The following is a 15,799-nucleotide window of genomic DNA, read 5'->3' as shown; positions in this document are numbered from 1 at the left end:
TGCTCAATGAAGAGAGAAGAGTCTGCTGCAGTGCAAGCAAGTGGATGAGGTAAAGTTTTTTTTTGTCAAATCAACTAAAAAGAAAAGCTGGGGGCCTCTATGGGGGCGGTATTTACACAATGGGAGAAATTATTTAAGCTGGGGGCAGTAAAAAAATAAAAAAAAAAGATATCACTATGGGGGACATTATTTTAGCTGGGGGCCTACATCAGGGGCATTATTAAAGCTGGAGGCAATAAAAAAAAAAAAAATAGCTACACTATAGGGGACATTATGACATTATGCTGCCACCTGCTGGTGAACCAGGCATATTACAAGTGAACACAAACAGTTGCAAAATAGGAGATGCACATTTTGCAGGACCTGGGTACATAGGATGACATTAGGTTAAACCATACAAGATAGTGGCGGGGTGCAGAAGTGGTAATGCACCTCTGGGGCGTTACACTGGCTTAGGTTGGTTGCTGGTTCAATCCCGGACATTCGAACACTGTGTTTGCCTTACTGGTATGCCCGCATCCTCCACCATATGTAATGCCGTGAGCTCCTATGACCAGTGTTGAAGAAAGGCAGGGACACAACAAAATCACTTCAATACATTTTATTGCTTGTTCCCAGCCACTTACAATTCAGTATCGCAGCCGGGTCAGGTAATCAGTCCATGACAACCAAAATAAAGTAATGCAGACTCGGGTCTCTTCTAGAACCGTCCACAGGCCAGTGTTTGCTTCACGTGTGCCTTGCAGTCTTTGCAGCCTCTCACTCTAACAGACAAACTCTGCATCATGCTGCTGACTTTTAAACACAATCGTGGACATGAGCCACGTACAAAACCCGGAGTGGATCGTGGGAAATAAGCACCCACCCAGCTCTTTGCTTACTCCCAGTGAAAGCCAGGCCCTGATTAGCTGAAACCAGCTATGCTAGTTACCAAGAGCGTCAACTATTTATCCTAGTGGACGCACAAGCTAACTGCTTTTACTCCACCAAGGCACGTCTCAGGTGAACCACAGGAAACAACGATATGCATCTCCTTAATATGTTTCTTGCACCATTCTCGGAGACACATACCGTCCTTCATATATGAGGCCTGTCACTGCCTCACAATATATATGGTATATATATATATATATATGTTCTGTCTTCATACATGTTCACACAGTGTGCAGTCTGACATTCAGCATAAACCATTCCTGTCTTCCAAATAAAAGACTGTTTTCTGTAGTCTAACTTGTTTATTGGTCAACAGGATTGTGAATTGGTAAAACCACGAGAATACAAGAACTTGTATAAGTATAAGGCATAACATGTATCAGCAGAAAGCATAGAACAGCATGTATTATAACATTACATTAACAGAGAACGCAAATGACTGAAATGGCTGCCTATACATAAGATTGCATAGCTAACAAACAGTTACAACCTCTTTCCCTAAGTAACACGTGTACCTAGCTAAACAGCATTGCATACATAATGTCCCTGAAACAAAGGTATATGTCTTACCAGATATACTTGCAAAAGGATGGTGGAGTTTAAGAAGAAGATATGCAGGAGACACCTCTGCTGATGTCCTGTAACGTGGAGACTGGGCTTCTCTTTCCCAGAATGCACTACACTCCCACAATGCTTTGCACCTCCCAACAATACAATAAAAAAAAATTATTAACAGACAAAGTGTAGTACATTTTTAAGACCGCTAGATGGTGGTATAACCTAACTAATAACTACAGAAATACAGCAGATATGATCTGTAATGATAATGAAATGAATCTCCCTGTGCTAGGACAGAACTATATATATATTCTTTTTCTTTTTGCAATTCAGAAATACAACCTATATGTGTTTTAGACGCTGTTCACATCACAGTAATGTCCCTGCTCAGACTTCTGTTGTGGAAATCCATCTGACTATCCAAAATATGGTGTCCCTTCACTGCCCCATTCACTTCATTCACATTCCTCTTATTCATACAAATGGAGTTCTAGAGAACTCTATGCTGCTTTCAGCCATTGCCTGGCTTTTTGGGTCCGCAATAGGCAAGCAAAATACAGACAGGCTGTATAAAGAAAGAAATGAATGAATCAATATGTCCACTAAAGTTTAAAGGGGCTCTGGAGGGTACATTTCTGCCTGTTGGTGCAGTTCATCTGTTTCTTCACCCTGCTTTTTAGCCCTATTCAGGGCTTTCGATCTGGCAGAGGGCTAAAAAGCAGGGTAAACCTATTGTAAAGTGTTTTAATCCCTTCACGACCTCTGTTGCATATGTCCAGGTTCAAAGAACATTGGTATTGGCCATGCCCCAAAATGCCCAAACTATTATGAACGACTTTGCTACTACTGGGGGTGCTCTTGGGAGCATTATCACTATTGAGTGTACTGTTACTATTGAGAGCATTTTAGGAGCACTGGATCACAAGTTCTTTTGTGTCAGGTGAATGCCTAATTTTTGGGGCCTCTACTCCAGTGGCCTACAGTAAAATTTTTATCCAGTGAACGCCTAATGTACCTCCAGCCACATCAGCCAAAATTATTTTCTGTCCGGTGAATGCCAAATTTTTGGGGCCTCTACTCCAGTGGCCTACAGTATTCTTTTCAGCCAGTGACCGCCTAATGTACCCTCCAGCACATAATCACAAGTTCTTTTCTGTCAGGTGAATGCCTAATTTTTGTGGCCTGTACTCCAGTGGCCTACAGTAAAATTTTGATCCAGTGACCGCCTAATGTACCTCCAGCCACATCAGCCAAAGTTCTTTTCTGTCAGTGGATGCCTAATTTTTGTGGCCTCTATCCAGTGGCCTACAGTAACATTTTTATCCAGTGAACGCCTAATGTACCTCCAGCCACAGAATCACAAGTTCTTTTGTGTCAGGTGAATGCCAAGTTTTTGGGGCCTGTACTTCCAGGGCCTACATTAAATTTTTTATCCAGTGACCACCTAATGTACCTCAAGCCACAGGATCACAAGTTTTTTTTAGGTAAATGCCTAATTTTTGGGGCCTCTACTCCAGTGGCACCCCTGTCAAGGACTGTGCAGGGCTGGTACTGCCTTTTTAGAGACATAATGACGGCTTGAGTCCACCTTGGCTCGGCACAAGCCATCAGTTCTCTAAAAGATGCAGAGTCCACCACATGGAAAGGGAGGGACTGTAGTACCAGCAACTTGGCCAGGAGCACGTTCAGCTTTTGAGCCATTGGATGAATGCACATACAGTTGCAAGAAAAAGTATGTGAACCCTTTGGAATGATATGGATTTCTGCACAAATTGGTCATAAAATGTGATCTGATCTTCATCTAAGTCACAACAATAGACAATCACTGCTTAAACTAATAACACGCAAAGAATTCAATGTCACCATGTTTTTATTGAACACACTATGTAAACATTCACAGTGAAGGTGGAAAAAGTATGTGAACCCCTAGACTAATGACATCTCCAAGAGCTTATTGAAGTGAGGTGTCAGCCAACTGGAGTCCAATCAATTAGATGAGATTGGAGGTGTTGGTTACAGCTGCCATGCCCTATAAGAAACACACACCAGTTCTGGGTTTGCTTTTCACAAGAAGCATTGCCTGATGTGAATGATGCCTCGCACAAAAGAGCTCTCAGAAGACCTACGATTAAGAATTGTTGACTTGCATAAAGTTGGAAAGGGGTATAAAAGTATCTCCAAAAGCCTTGCTGTTTATCAGTCCACGGTAAGACAAATTGTCTGTAAATGGAGAAAGTTCAGCATACTCTCCCTAGGAGTGGCCGTCCTGTAAAGACTGCAAGAGCACAGCGCAGACTGCTCAATGAGGTGAAGAAGAATCCTAGAGTGTCAGCTAAAGACTTACAAAAGTCTCTGGCATATGCTAACATCCCTGTTAGCGAATCTACGATACGTAAAACACTAAACAAGAATGGATTTCATGGGAGGATACCACAGAGGAAGCCACTGCTGTCCAAAAAAACATTGCTGCATGTTTACAGTTTGCACAAGAGCACCAGGATGTTCCACAGCAGTACTGGCAAAATATTCTGTGGACAGATAAAACCAAAGTTGAGTTGTTTGGAAGAAACACACAACACTAGAGGCACAGCACAGCAACATCAAAACATCATCCCAACTGTGAAGTATGGTGGTGGGGGCATCATGGTTTGGGGCTGCTTTGATGCGTCAGGGCCTGGACGGATTGCTGTCATCGAAGGAAAAATGAATTCCCAAGTTTATCAAGACATTTTGCAGGAGAACTTAAGGCCATCTGTCCACCAGCTGAAGCTCAACAGAAGATGGGTGTTGCAACAGGACAACGACCCAAAGCATAGAAGTAAATCAACAACAGAATGGCTTAAACAGAAGAAAATGCGCCTTCTGAAGTGGCCCAGTCATAGTCCTGACCTCAACCCGATTGAGATGCTGTGGCATGACCTTAAGAAAGCGATTCACATCCCAAGAATATTGCTGAACTGAAACAGTTCTGTAAAGAGGAATGGTCAAGAATTACTCCTGACCGTTGTGCACGTCTGATCTGCAACTACAGGAAACGTTTGGTTAAAGTTATTGCTGCCAAAGAAGGTTCAATCAGTTATTAAATCCAAGGGTTCACATACTTTTTCCACCTGCACTGTGAATGTTTACATGGTGTGTTCAATAAAATCATGGTAACATTTAATTCTTTGTGTGTTATTAGTTTAAGCAGACTGTGATTGTCTATTGTTGTGACTTAGATGAAGATCAGATCACATTTTATGCCCAATTTGTGCAGAAATCCATATCATTCCAAAGGGTGCACATACTTTTAATCACCTCTGGGATCGATTGCTGACAAAATGACTGACGGGGAGTAGGAGGAGGAGGAGGAGCAGGAGCAGGAGCATCAGGACCAGTAGATGATTGGAAGGAAACACAGCTCTCTTCTGCTGAGGTGGTGCAGCCTTGACGTGCGGAAAAGAGGTGTGGGCCACTGGGTGATGCAGTGGTTTCTGCCTCAGGCTGTACCACTACATTAGATCGACGGTTTTCCCAGGCCACTTTATGGTGACGCGGCATGTGTTTACACAGGACCGTGGTGCTAACATTGGCACCCTGGCAACGCTTCACCTTCTGCCCACAGATTCTGCAAATGGCCATGCTGACATCCTCCGGCGGCTTGATAAAAAATTGCCACACTGTCGAGTATGACATTTTTCTCCCAACACTCCGTGCTGACTGCCTTCTACCGCTGCATCCCAGAACCCCTGGACCGTTACTTCTTTCCAGACAGGTAGGCTCCTGCGTAGCGGGTGGTCTACCCTGGGCACGTTTGGCTCCCAACTTCCCATTGCTGCCACCCTGCTGACTCACGGCCACGCTACCATCCTACTGGTACAGCCGCTGCCTTATGCGCAAGCTGCCACCCTCTTCTCCTGATGATGTCAGGAGTCTCAGGTCCATGTGCCTGACCGCTCGCAACACCAGCTCCCTCGCAACTCTCATCATCACTACTTACTCATCTTTCGGAGGAAGCAGCGGATCTCTCCTCCAGATCTTGGCTGGGCAGAAGATGCTGACTGTACTCTACAATCTCATCCTCACTGAAAAGTGGAGCCGAGCCGAAGGCATACAATAATTATTGAGCTGAGGGAACTGAAAATGACGGAGGCAGGTTGAAGACAGGTGGGGGCACAGAGCTTGTTCCCGGGCCATGCCAACTAAGGGTCATATAATAGAAACCCGATAGATGAAACTGGCAGCTCAGGCCTGTAAGCTGCGACTACTGCTGCCACCCCACCTTCATCTGCTGCTACTTCTGCCTGCTCCAGAAACATTTTGGCCCCTGCCCATTCCCTTAGAATGACCTGTCATCTATCCGACATATTGTCAATTAAAACAAAAAGCAAAGGGCAAAAGAGCAAAACTATCAGACTGCAATTTCACCCCAGAAGCAAGGATGAATGGACGTACTTTAATATATGAAATAAACACCCCAAAACTGTTTGTATCAGGCCAAAAATTCACCCCAAAAGCAAGGATGAATGGACGTACTTTTATATATTTAAAGGGTATGTGCTGTCCCAGCATTTGTTTCATTTAAGATAAATCGCTGTATCATATCTTTACCATGTTATGTAATGCTGCCACCCTGTGGTCATTCTTGTTATAGTTTTTTTGAATGTATTATATAAATCCCATTGCCTTTGCTCTCTGTTCTACTCCTCCCTTTCTATGACATCATATCCTAATTGTTCTGTTCCTGTGTGCTTCTTTTCTGCAGCAGACTGAGAGCATTTCGTTTTGATCTCTAATATCCTCTAATGTCCTCTATATGTCTTTGCTCAAAGTAAACTCAATAAATTACCAAAGCATTTAAATTGTATCCTCCTCACTGGAGCTTCACATGCAACTGGTACCACGACCTAAGGATATTAGTGAGTTCAGCTGTCTACTATTGCTTGTACAGAGATTACCACTCACAACTAGAGATGGCCTTGCGGTTCGCCCGGCGGTCGTTTCGCGGCAAACTTGTGTGTGTTCGCGATTCGCCGAACATGCGAACATATGGAGAAGTTCGCGCCTTCCATATTCTTTTACATTGTGAAGAACTTTGACCCATGACACATCCATCAGGTGGTACAGGACAGCCAATTGAGACATTTCATCACATGGACATACCCCCTACCGTATAAATAAACCTGATCTGGCCGCCATTTTACATTCAGTGTTTTGCCAGTGTAGGGAGAGGTTGCTGTGTGGAGCAGGGACCGACAGGGACACCAAACGCTAGATAATAGAGCCACAAAAGTCTTTTTAGGGACTGGTTTAGGTGTGCTATCGATAGGTGTGATACACAGAGGGGTACAATATACTTATAATATACTTTTATAATGAGTCAAAAACACATAGATCTATATAGTGATCACCTGGAAGTCAGGGGCCTAGGGGCTAGGGGCTTACTAGGGCCATTTTTATATTGGGTAAGGTCCTGGACGGGGTCGCTCTTATCAGGGCGGGTGGTCTGTGGTTAGGCTATCAGGGCCAGAATAGCACCCCCTTGTAGGGCAATATCAGGGACAGTTCTTTGCCCACCCTGTCCTTCAATACCACATCATCATCTAGCCCAGGGATAGATGGTTTTTTGCCTTCCCTCTGGGATTCATAGATGTGCACTGGAACCCCCCGGATTGTGGTAGGACATATGGTTTCTCATTTGGTGCCGCCAAGCACCTGATTTAGTGCCGCCGGGCACTTGTTATTGACTACCACATCTATGCTTTTTGCTTAACTTTAATAATTTTATTTATTTTCATTTTGAGGGATATCTTTTCCATTCATACATCCGCAAAATGGGCCCGCATCTGTTCCGCAATTTTGCGGAACGGGTGCAAACCCATTCATTTTCAATGGTGCCCGAATGTGCTGTCCGCATCCGCATTTGTGGATCCACATCCGCATTTGTGGATCCGCACTTCCGCATCTGTGCTTCCGTTTCCGCAAAAAAATAGAACATGTCCTATTCTTGTCCGCAATTGCAGACAAGATTAGGCATTTTCTATTATAGTGCCGGCGATGTGCGGTCCCTAAATTGCGGAATGCACATTGCCGGTGTCCGTGTTTTGCGGATTCGCAAAACACTTACGGACGTGTGAATGGACCCTCATGGTAACATTATTAAAGGTTACGTTTTATATTTATGGATATTCTAATGGATTGCCTTCCTTGTACAATGTTATTAACATAGAAAGTTTATTATAGTGCATTTGTATTGTGCGGCAGTTGTGTACGATTCTGCTGCGATACTGCAGGTATATAGAGGGACAAGCGTTATTGGAACAAATAATTTCTACTGGTGCTATATACCAGTCGCCCCCCAAAAAACTGATTGAAGCGGGGTGTTATATACCAATATACTTTCTTTATAGTGCATTTGGGTACTGCATAGTGCATTTGCGCATGCGCGTACGCGAAAATTATATTGCCGATATTTCGCATTGAAAAAAAAAATGAATGAAAATCGCAGATTCGAACAATACATCTGGTATGTCACTGTTCCTGTTGTGGGACTATTTGTGCACTTCTAGTAATTTTTTCTTTGCCTGCCATTAAAATGAATGGGACCCGCCGCAAACTTGCGGTTCGCAAACATTTGATCGCGTTTGCGCGATCGCATTCGCGAACCATCCCGGATGTTTGTCCATTACTACTCACAACCAGTTAGAGCCTTCTCTAACGTACATCTGTGTCAGAATAGAGTAACTGTCATATTTTATTTTTTATGTTATTGGATTGTTCTGACTAAGTTTACCTTAGTTCCCTAGTTAATACTTTTGTATAGGTATTGAATTACCTAGTAATTGTAGCATGTTCTTTCCTCCCCCAGGTATTTCAGTGGTGTGGCTAAAACAGCGTTGGTAAGTGTCCTCCGTCTCCTATCTTCTATATACAGAAGACGGAGGACGTAGTACTGGGCAGTCCAGAACGCTGTGTGCGCGCTCCCATCGGGCCGGGATAGTGCCGATATTCTCGATAAAAATTTGCGATTAGAATATTCAAGATAAAAATTCGCGATTAGAATATTCGCAATCAACTACTCAAGAGGCAGAGGGCGTGTTTAAGTCTGGAGAAAGCCGATTGGTTGGGGTGAGACTGCGCGTTCCCAAGATGAGCCAAATGAATTCTGGCTAGTTAGGGGGGGGAGGTCTTAGCCTCAGGGTAAGGTCATCGGTGGCCATCTTGAGAAGATAGTCAGAAAGAAGTCTTGTGAGGAGCAGTTGCTATGGACGGAATCTTATTAAACAAGTTGTATGTGAACACAAGAATTAGTGATTATGGAATATCACCACAGCAGCAACAACATTATGAAAATTGAATTTTTAGTGAAAATATGACAGTTATCCTTTAAAATTAATAACCCAAAACTGTTTGCATCAGACAGCAAATTCACCACAAAAGCAAGGATGAATGGAAATACTTTTATATATTTAAAATAACCACACCCCAAAACTGGTTGTATCAGACTGCAAATTCACCTCAAAAGCAAGGATGAATGGACGTTCTTTTATATATTTAAAAAAACCACACCCCAAAACTGGTTATATCAGGAGGCAAATTCACCCCAAAGCAAAGATGAATGGAAGTACTTTTATATATGAAATTAACACACCCCAAAACTGTTTGTATCACGTCGCGAATTCACCCCTAAAGCAAGGGTGAATGCACGTACTTTCATATATATTTAAAATTAACACACCCCAAAACTGGTTGTATCAGGTCGCAAATTCACCCCTAAAGCAAGGAGGAATGGAAGTACTTTTATATAGTTAAAATAAATACACCCCAAAACTGGTTGTATCAGACATCCCAACCCAATAACAGATTCTAGGATTACTGCAATTGCTATTTAAAACAACCTAAAATCTGTAGTAATAGATCACTTTTAGTAACCCCAATTAGTGCAGCAAGGTGTAATAGAATAGCTCTTATTACTCAGGCTTTACACTCTCCTATAGGTCCCTTCTCTCTCCCTACAGTGTGGATAATGCCTCCCTATCCTTTCCCTGAACTGCTCAATAGTTGTTTTTTTTAATAAAGTCTTTCCTAATCACTGTCCCTAGTGCCTGTAAACGTCTCTCCCTGCACTAAGTTCACTGTAAAATGGTGGAGACTGGGCATGAGGAGGGTTTTTATAGGGCTGTGACATCACAGGGGCTGGCTATCTGCTGATTGGCTGTCTGCATGGCATTGTGGGTGATCCCTCGTTCCCGGGCTTCTTACTTTAACTTTGTAACATGTTACCACGAAGCGCAAAAAAATTCGACTTCGGGACAAATCTCTAGTGAAGATCTCTGAGGTAGAATTCAATTGATCCACAAACCAACATCCTTTAAAACTCATCTCAACAACGGTTGTACTGCTAATTTTTGTCTAAAGATTTCATCATAGGTCAACCATGCCATACCCCCAAAGTTACAGTATGCCTCCAAAATTATAAATATATTGAACATGTCCACTGCATCTATCTGGAGATTTCTTACCAAGCACTGCAGCAAAAATACAAAATGCTTGCAACCAATAGTTAAAAGACCTCACAAGACCTTTCTTTTTTTCTTCATCCATTTTTTCCAATTTGCCATCCGTCCTCAAATAATCCTTAACAGACAGCAAAAGGGAAAATAAGTCAGCATATTAATTGCGCCGTGTTCAACCCTGATCGCAGCATCTGACGGTCACATTAAGGTCTTTCAAGGGTTAAAAATAAAAAATACATACTTACCTCATCCATTTTCTCACAGAGAGGCTGTCACAAGCATATTGATTGAAGATAGCGTGCAAAATCTTGCGCGTGATGACGTCACATGGCAGCCTGCGCAAGATTTTGCTCGTTTTCTTCAATCAAGATGGCCACTACTGCCTCTCTGCAAGCAAATGGATTAGGTGAGTATGTATTTTTTTGTGTTTTACTGCCATTTCAGGAAAGATCGATTTGTTACCACGAAGCACATGGAAATTCGGCTTCATGACGAATGGAATTTTCCCTGAAATTCGTATTAAAATCAATGAGTTTTCCTTTGATAGTCATCAGTATCAGATCAGTGGGGGTCTGACACCTGGGATTCCCACTGATCAGCTGTTTACCGTAGAGCTGCGGCCTTCTCTCATCTTACAAAATATAGCGCTGTACATTGTACAGTGGCTGTGCTTGGTATTGCAGCTCAGCCCCATTCACTTCTATGAGGCTGAGCTGCACCTAGGCAGTGTGATTGATGAACATTACCTCACATGGCCTAGGTCGGAAATGCTGTGAGAAGGCTGCGGCACTCGCTGGAGATCCTAGATGTCAGACTCCCACCAGTAAAATACTGGATAGGATAGGTTATCAGATAAAAATCTCAGAAAACCCTTTTAGGGCTACTTTCACATCTGCGTTTTTACTTAAGGTTTTGAGATCCGGCAGAGGAACCGAATTAAAAGGATCCATTCCATTTAATACATCCTGATGGCTCCATTTCACCTGGATCTGGTTGTATTAAATCAAAGCTGAACAAACCTGATCAGGCATGAAAATCATTGTAAGTTAATGGGCGCCTGATCTATTTTTTTCTGTAAGGAAAAAAAAACGGATCATGCACCATTGACTTAGGCTTCTTTCATATTAGGAGGAAAGTATGCTAGTTCCAAAAAGAAACAAAAGAGAAGTGGACAAAGCGGTGTTCTCAGTCCAAGTACTAAAATACGAACTGATGCACATTATAGTCTGCTTAAAGGAATTCTGGCACTAGTTTTCTGCTGCTAGGTTCTAAAAGCTCCGGCGCATGCCAATGAGCATTCACGAGCTCACGGCTCTACCTGCCTGTTTTTTTTCCCATATGAATCAGCAGCAGGAGGGTGGGGAAAGACATGAGCATATGAATATGAGGACTTATTCTGCATGCGCTGGAGTTGGTCAATACAAGATTTAAGCAAAATGGCTGGGTCAATTAAACAAAGTGACCAAGCATTTTGTTAAAGGGGTTATCTGGGAATTCAGAAAATGAAAACACTTAAATATTGCTTTATAATAAATATATTCCCTTAAATATAATAGCTTTCATTATTTATAATGGCTTATTTTGTCTGGGGAGCAATCATCAGGGGAAACAAAATGGCCGCCATCCTATTAGTTCACACAAAACCTGTCCTAATCACAAAGCAGGACAAGTTACTTCACAACACTGAGGTAAAGAGCTGCCTCATCCTCTTCTCTGCCCTACTTGTCAGGGATTATGATCCCAAATACAGTGGATAAGAACTTTAGCCGAATCTCTTGGGAATTTAGTACAGAGAGGATGGACAGGGCAGACTGTGGCTGTGGTAATAGAGACTGCATACAAATGCTGCTGCTCATTAGCCACACCTCACCCTCCTCTCATGTCTCCTCATCATCTCCATTCCCCCAGAGATTCACCTATATTCAGGATCATGATTCCTGACAAGTAGAGCAGAGAGGAGGATGAGGCAGATGTTTACATCAGTGTTGTGAAGTAACCTCTCTTCCTATGTGATTAGGACAGGTTTTGTGTGTACTAATAGGACATCGGCCATTTTATTTCTTCTGATGATTGCCCCCTAGACAAAACGAGCCATTATAACTAATGAACGGTATTTGGGAATATATTTATCATAAAGTGATATTTAAATATTTTCATTTTCTTAATTCCCGGAGAACCCCTTTAAGTGTATCTGTCACTATTTCATGTTGCCCTTATTTAGGACACCATAAAACTGCTTACAGATTCCCTTTTATCAAGGAATGAAGTATGTTCTGGATAAAAAATATATATGTTTAGCAAGTCAGTATACATTCAGAACGTCATTGAAGCTGCTAATGCTAATCGCTTACCGTTAATGTCAAGCAGTGAGACCTTTAGTGTACAGCTACACAGCGACACTGGTGGCGCAACAGATGTGCCAGCCAGGTTTGCTGAGTAGCAGTGATCCTATTGAAATTAAATGGGATTGCCGTGAGAGTCACAGGAAATACAACACTGTTGGATTTGTCGCGACTGGCATGACGATCGCATTGATTTCTATGGGATCACTGCTACACAGCGAACCTGGCCGCCACCAGTCTATCCTTGTAGCCGTACACCCAGGGCTCATTCACACGACCGTGCCATGTTTTGCATTCCGCAAATTGCGGATCCTCAAAACACGGATGCCGGGCCATGTGCGTTCCGCAATTTGTGGAATAGAACGGGCCGCCCATTGTAGAAATGCGTATTCTTGTACAAGACAAGAATAGGACATGTTCTATTTTTTGGCGGGGCCACGAATCTTATGCGGCCCCATTGAAGTGAATGGGTGGGGGTCCAGGGAGTTGGATCCCCACCGATCTGATATTAATGGCCTAGGGGCAAGATAGGTCATCAATACAATTACACTGCACAACCACTTTAATTTATCTACTCAAGCACTCTGCACTACTATCTCCTGCAGTCCCATAAAATTGAATGAACATGCAAGCGCACCACTGCTCCATTCATACAGCTGACTCGGGGACCCTCGTGGTTAGTGGGGATCCCAGCAGTTAATGTCCTTACACCAGACAACTGGCATTAATGCATTGACAAAGTATCCAGCTTCACTTCACATATTACAAAGCTGTGTGTCTGCTGCTACCACATAGTAGTCTATACAGTGCAATGGAAGCTCTAATAATGTCTTTGCCCTGAGCTCCCCCCTGTGGTGATTCATGGAAATGTATAAACCAATTATGGTAAGAACAATATATTATGACCACCAGTTTCAGTCGGCATATGGAAAATGGTCAATTTTAAAACTTAGCTTTTAATAGGTATAAATTAGAAAAATATGTCTCAATATATAATACTGATATAGACTAAATACATACATGGAGTGCAAGTGAAGACCCAATATACACTGCTCAAAAAAATAAAGGGAACACTTAAACAACACGATGTAACTCCAAGTCAATCACACTTCTGTGAAATCAAACTGTCCACTTAGGAAGCAACACTGAGTGACAATCAATTTCACATGCTGTTGTGCAAATGGGATAGACAACAGGTGGAAATTATAGGCAATTAGCAAGACACCCCCAATAAAGGAGTGGTTCTGCAGGTGGTGACCCCAGACCACTTCTCAGTTCCTATGCTTCCTGGCTGATGTTTTGGTCACTTTTGAATGCTGGCGGTGCTTTCACTCTAGTGGTAGCATGAGACGGAGTCTACAACCCACACAAGTGGCTCAGGTAGTGCAGCTTATCCATGATGGCACATCAATGCGAGCTGTGGCAAGAAGGTTTTCTGTGTCTGTCAGCGTAGTGTCCAGAGCATGGAGGCGCTACCAGGAGACAGGCCAGTACATCAGGAGACGTGGAGGAGGCCGTAGGAGGGCAACAACCCAGCAGCAGGACCGATACCTCTGCCTTTGTGCAAGGAGGAACAGGAGGAGCACTGCCAGAGCCCTGCAAAATGACCTCCAGCAGGCCACAAATGTGCATGTGTCTGCTCAAACAGTCAGAAACAGTCTCCATGAGGGTGATATGAGGGCCCGACGTCCACAGGTGGGGGTTGTGCTTACAGCCCAACACCGTGCAGGACGTTTGGCATTTGCCAGAGAACACTAAGATTGGCAAATTCGCCACTGGCGCCCTGTGCTCTTCACAGATGAAAGCAGGTTCACACTGAGCACATGTGACAGACGTGACAGAATCTGGAGACGCAGCAGAGTCTGCTGCCTGCAACATCCTCCAGCATGACCGGTTTGGCATTGGGTCAGTAATGGTGTGGGTTGGCATTTCTTTGGAGGGCCGCACAGCCCTCCATGTGCTCGCCAGAGGTAGCCTGACTGCCATTAGGTACCAAAATGATATCCTCAGACCCCTTGTGAGACCATATGCTGGTGCGGTTGGCCCTGGGTTCCTCCTAATGCAAGACAATGCTAGACCTCATGTGGCTGGAGTGTGTCAGCAGTTCCTGCAAGACGAAGGCATTGATGGTATGGACTGGCCTGCCCGTTCCCCAGACCTGAATCCAATTGAGCACATCTGGGACATCATGTCTCGCTCTATCCACCAACGTCACGTTGCACCACAGACTGTCCAGGAGTTGGCAGATGCTTTAGTCCAGGTCTGGGAGGAGATCCCTCAGGAGACCGTCCGCCACCTCATCAGGAGCATGCACAGGCGTTATAGGGAGGTCATACAGGCACGTGGAGGCCACACACACTACAGAGCCTCATTTTGACTTGTTTTAAGGACATCACATCAAAGTTGGATCAGCCTGTAGTGTGTTTTTCCACTTTAATTTTGAGTGTGACTCCAAATCCAGACCTCCATGGGTTGAAAAATTTGATTTCTATATTTTTTTTTTTTGTGTGATTTTGTTGTCAGCACATTCAACTATGTAAAGAACAAAGTATTTCAGAAGAATATTTAATTAATTCAGATCTAGGATGTGTTATTTTTGTGTTCCCTTTATTTTTTTGAGCAGTGTACATACAACACTTGTGGCCAAGAATACTAGTGATGAAGAAAGTATAGTGCTCGGCGGCACTTAAAAGTGTAAACCAGAGGTTCTGACACTCCAGTAGATGCGGTCCTGATTCACCAGCAGTCTCACGGTAGTAGAAATCATCGTAGGCTAGACTGGATTGAAAGGAAGGGTTAGGAAGGCTGGCTATCTTGCCCTATAGTGCCCTGTTGGGTCCTACAATAAACCCTAATCACCTGGTCATGGACCCCCGCGGCCAGGTGCTACAGGAACCTAACCCTGGAATTAAGCGACCTAAAAAGCCCTCTCCTGCCTAGTCCCTACATGCACGTTTAGCTTTCTAATAGATAGAAAGCTCATCAGGGGACACAAGGGATCTGCGGGCTACTTGGTGACTGGGATGCACGGGGATAAATGCCAACCACATCTCCCTGACACCAAATGAATGTCTGAAGCCAAGATAGGGCTTCAATTAGACATGATGGCAATGTAGCAGGGGGAAGTTGGTAGATAATGTCATTCCTCCTGCACGGGCAGTGGCGTATGAACCTGATGTGGTCCGCGGTGGCGAAAAAGTCCCACCACCATTTAAACCCTAACCTCAGAACGAGGCTTGGAACACGTCCGCCATAGCTACGTCACGTAGCGTGTCAAATCCGCGCATGCGCGGTCAGATGCAGTCACATGACTGGAGGCTGGGACGCTAGATGGACGGAGGTGAATGTGATGATGTCACCACGTCCAGTCTCATTAGATCACACGAGACTGCGGTGACTTAGTTGCCGGGCAACCAGGACGCTCTCCCTGGCCTCTATCACCAGCGTGGACACAGATGTGTGATCGCGCTA

Source organism: Bufo bufo, chromosome 5, assembly GCF_905171765.1.
Source record: "Bufo bufo chromosome 5, aBufBuf1.1, whole genome shotgun sequence".
NCBI classification, from domain to species: Eukaryota; Metazoa; Chordata; class Amphibia; order Anura; family Bufonidae; genus Bufo; species Bufo bufo.
This window is presented reverse-complemented; position numbering follows the sequence as displayed.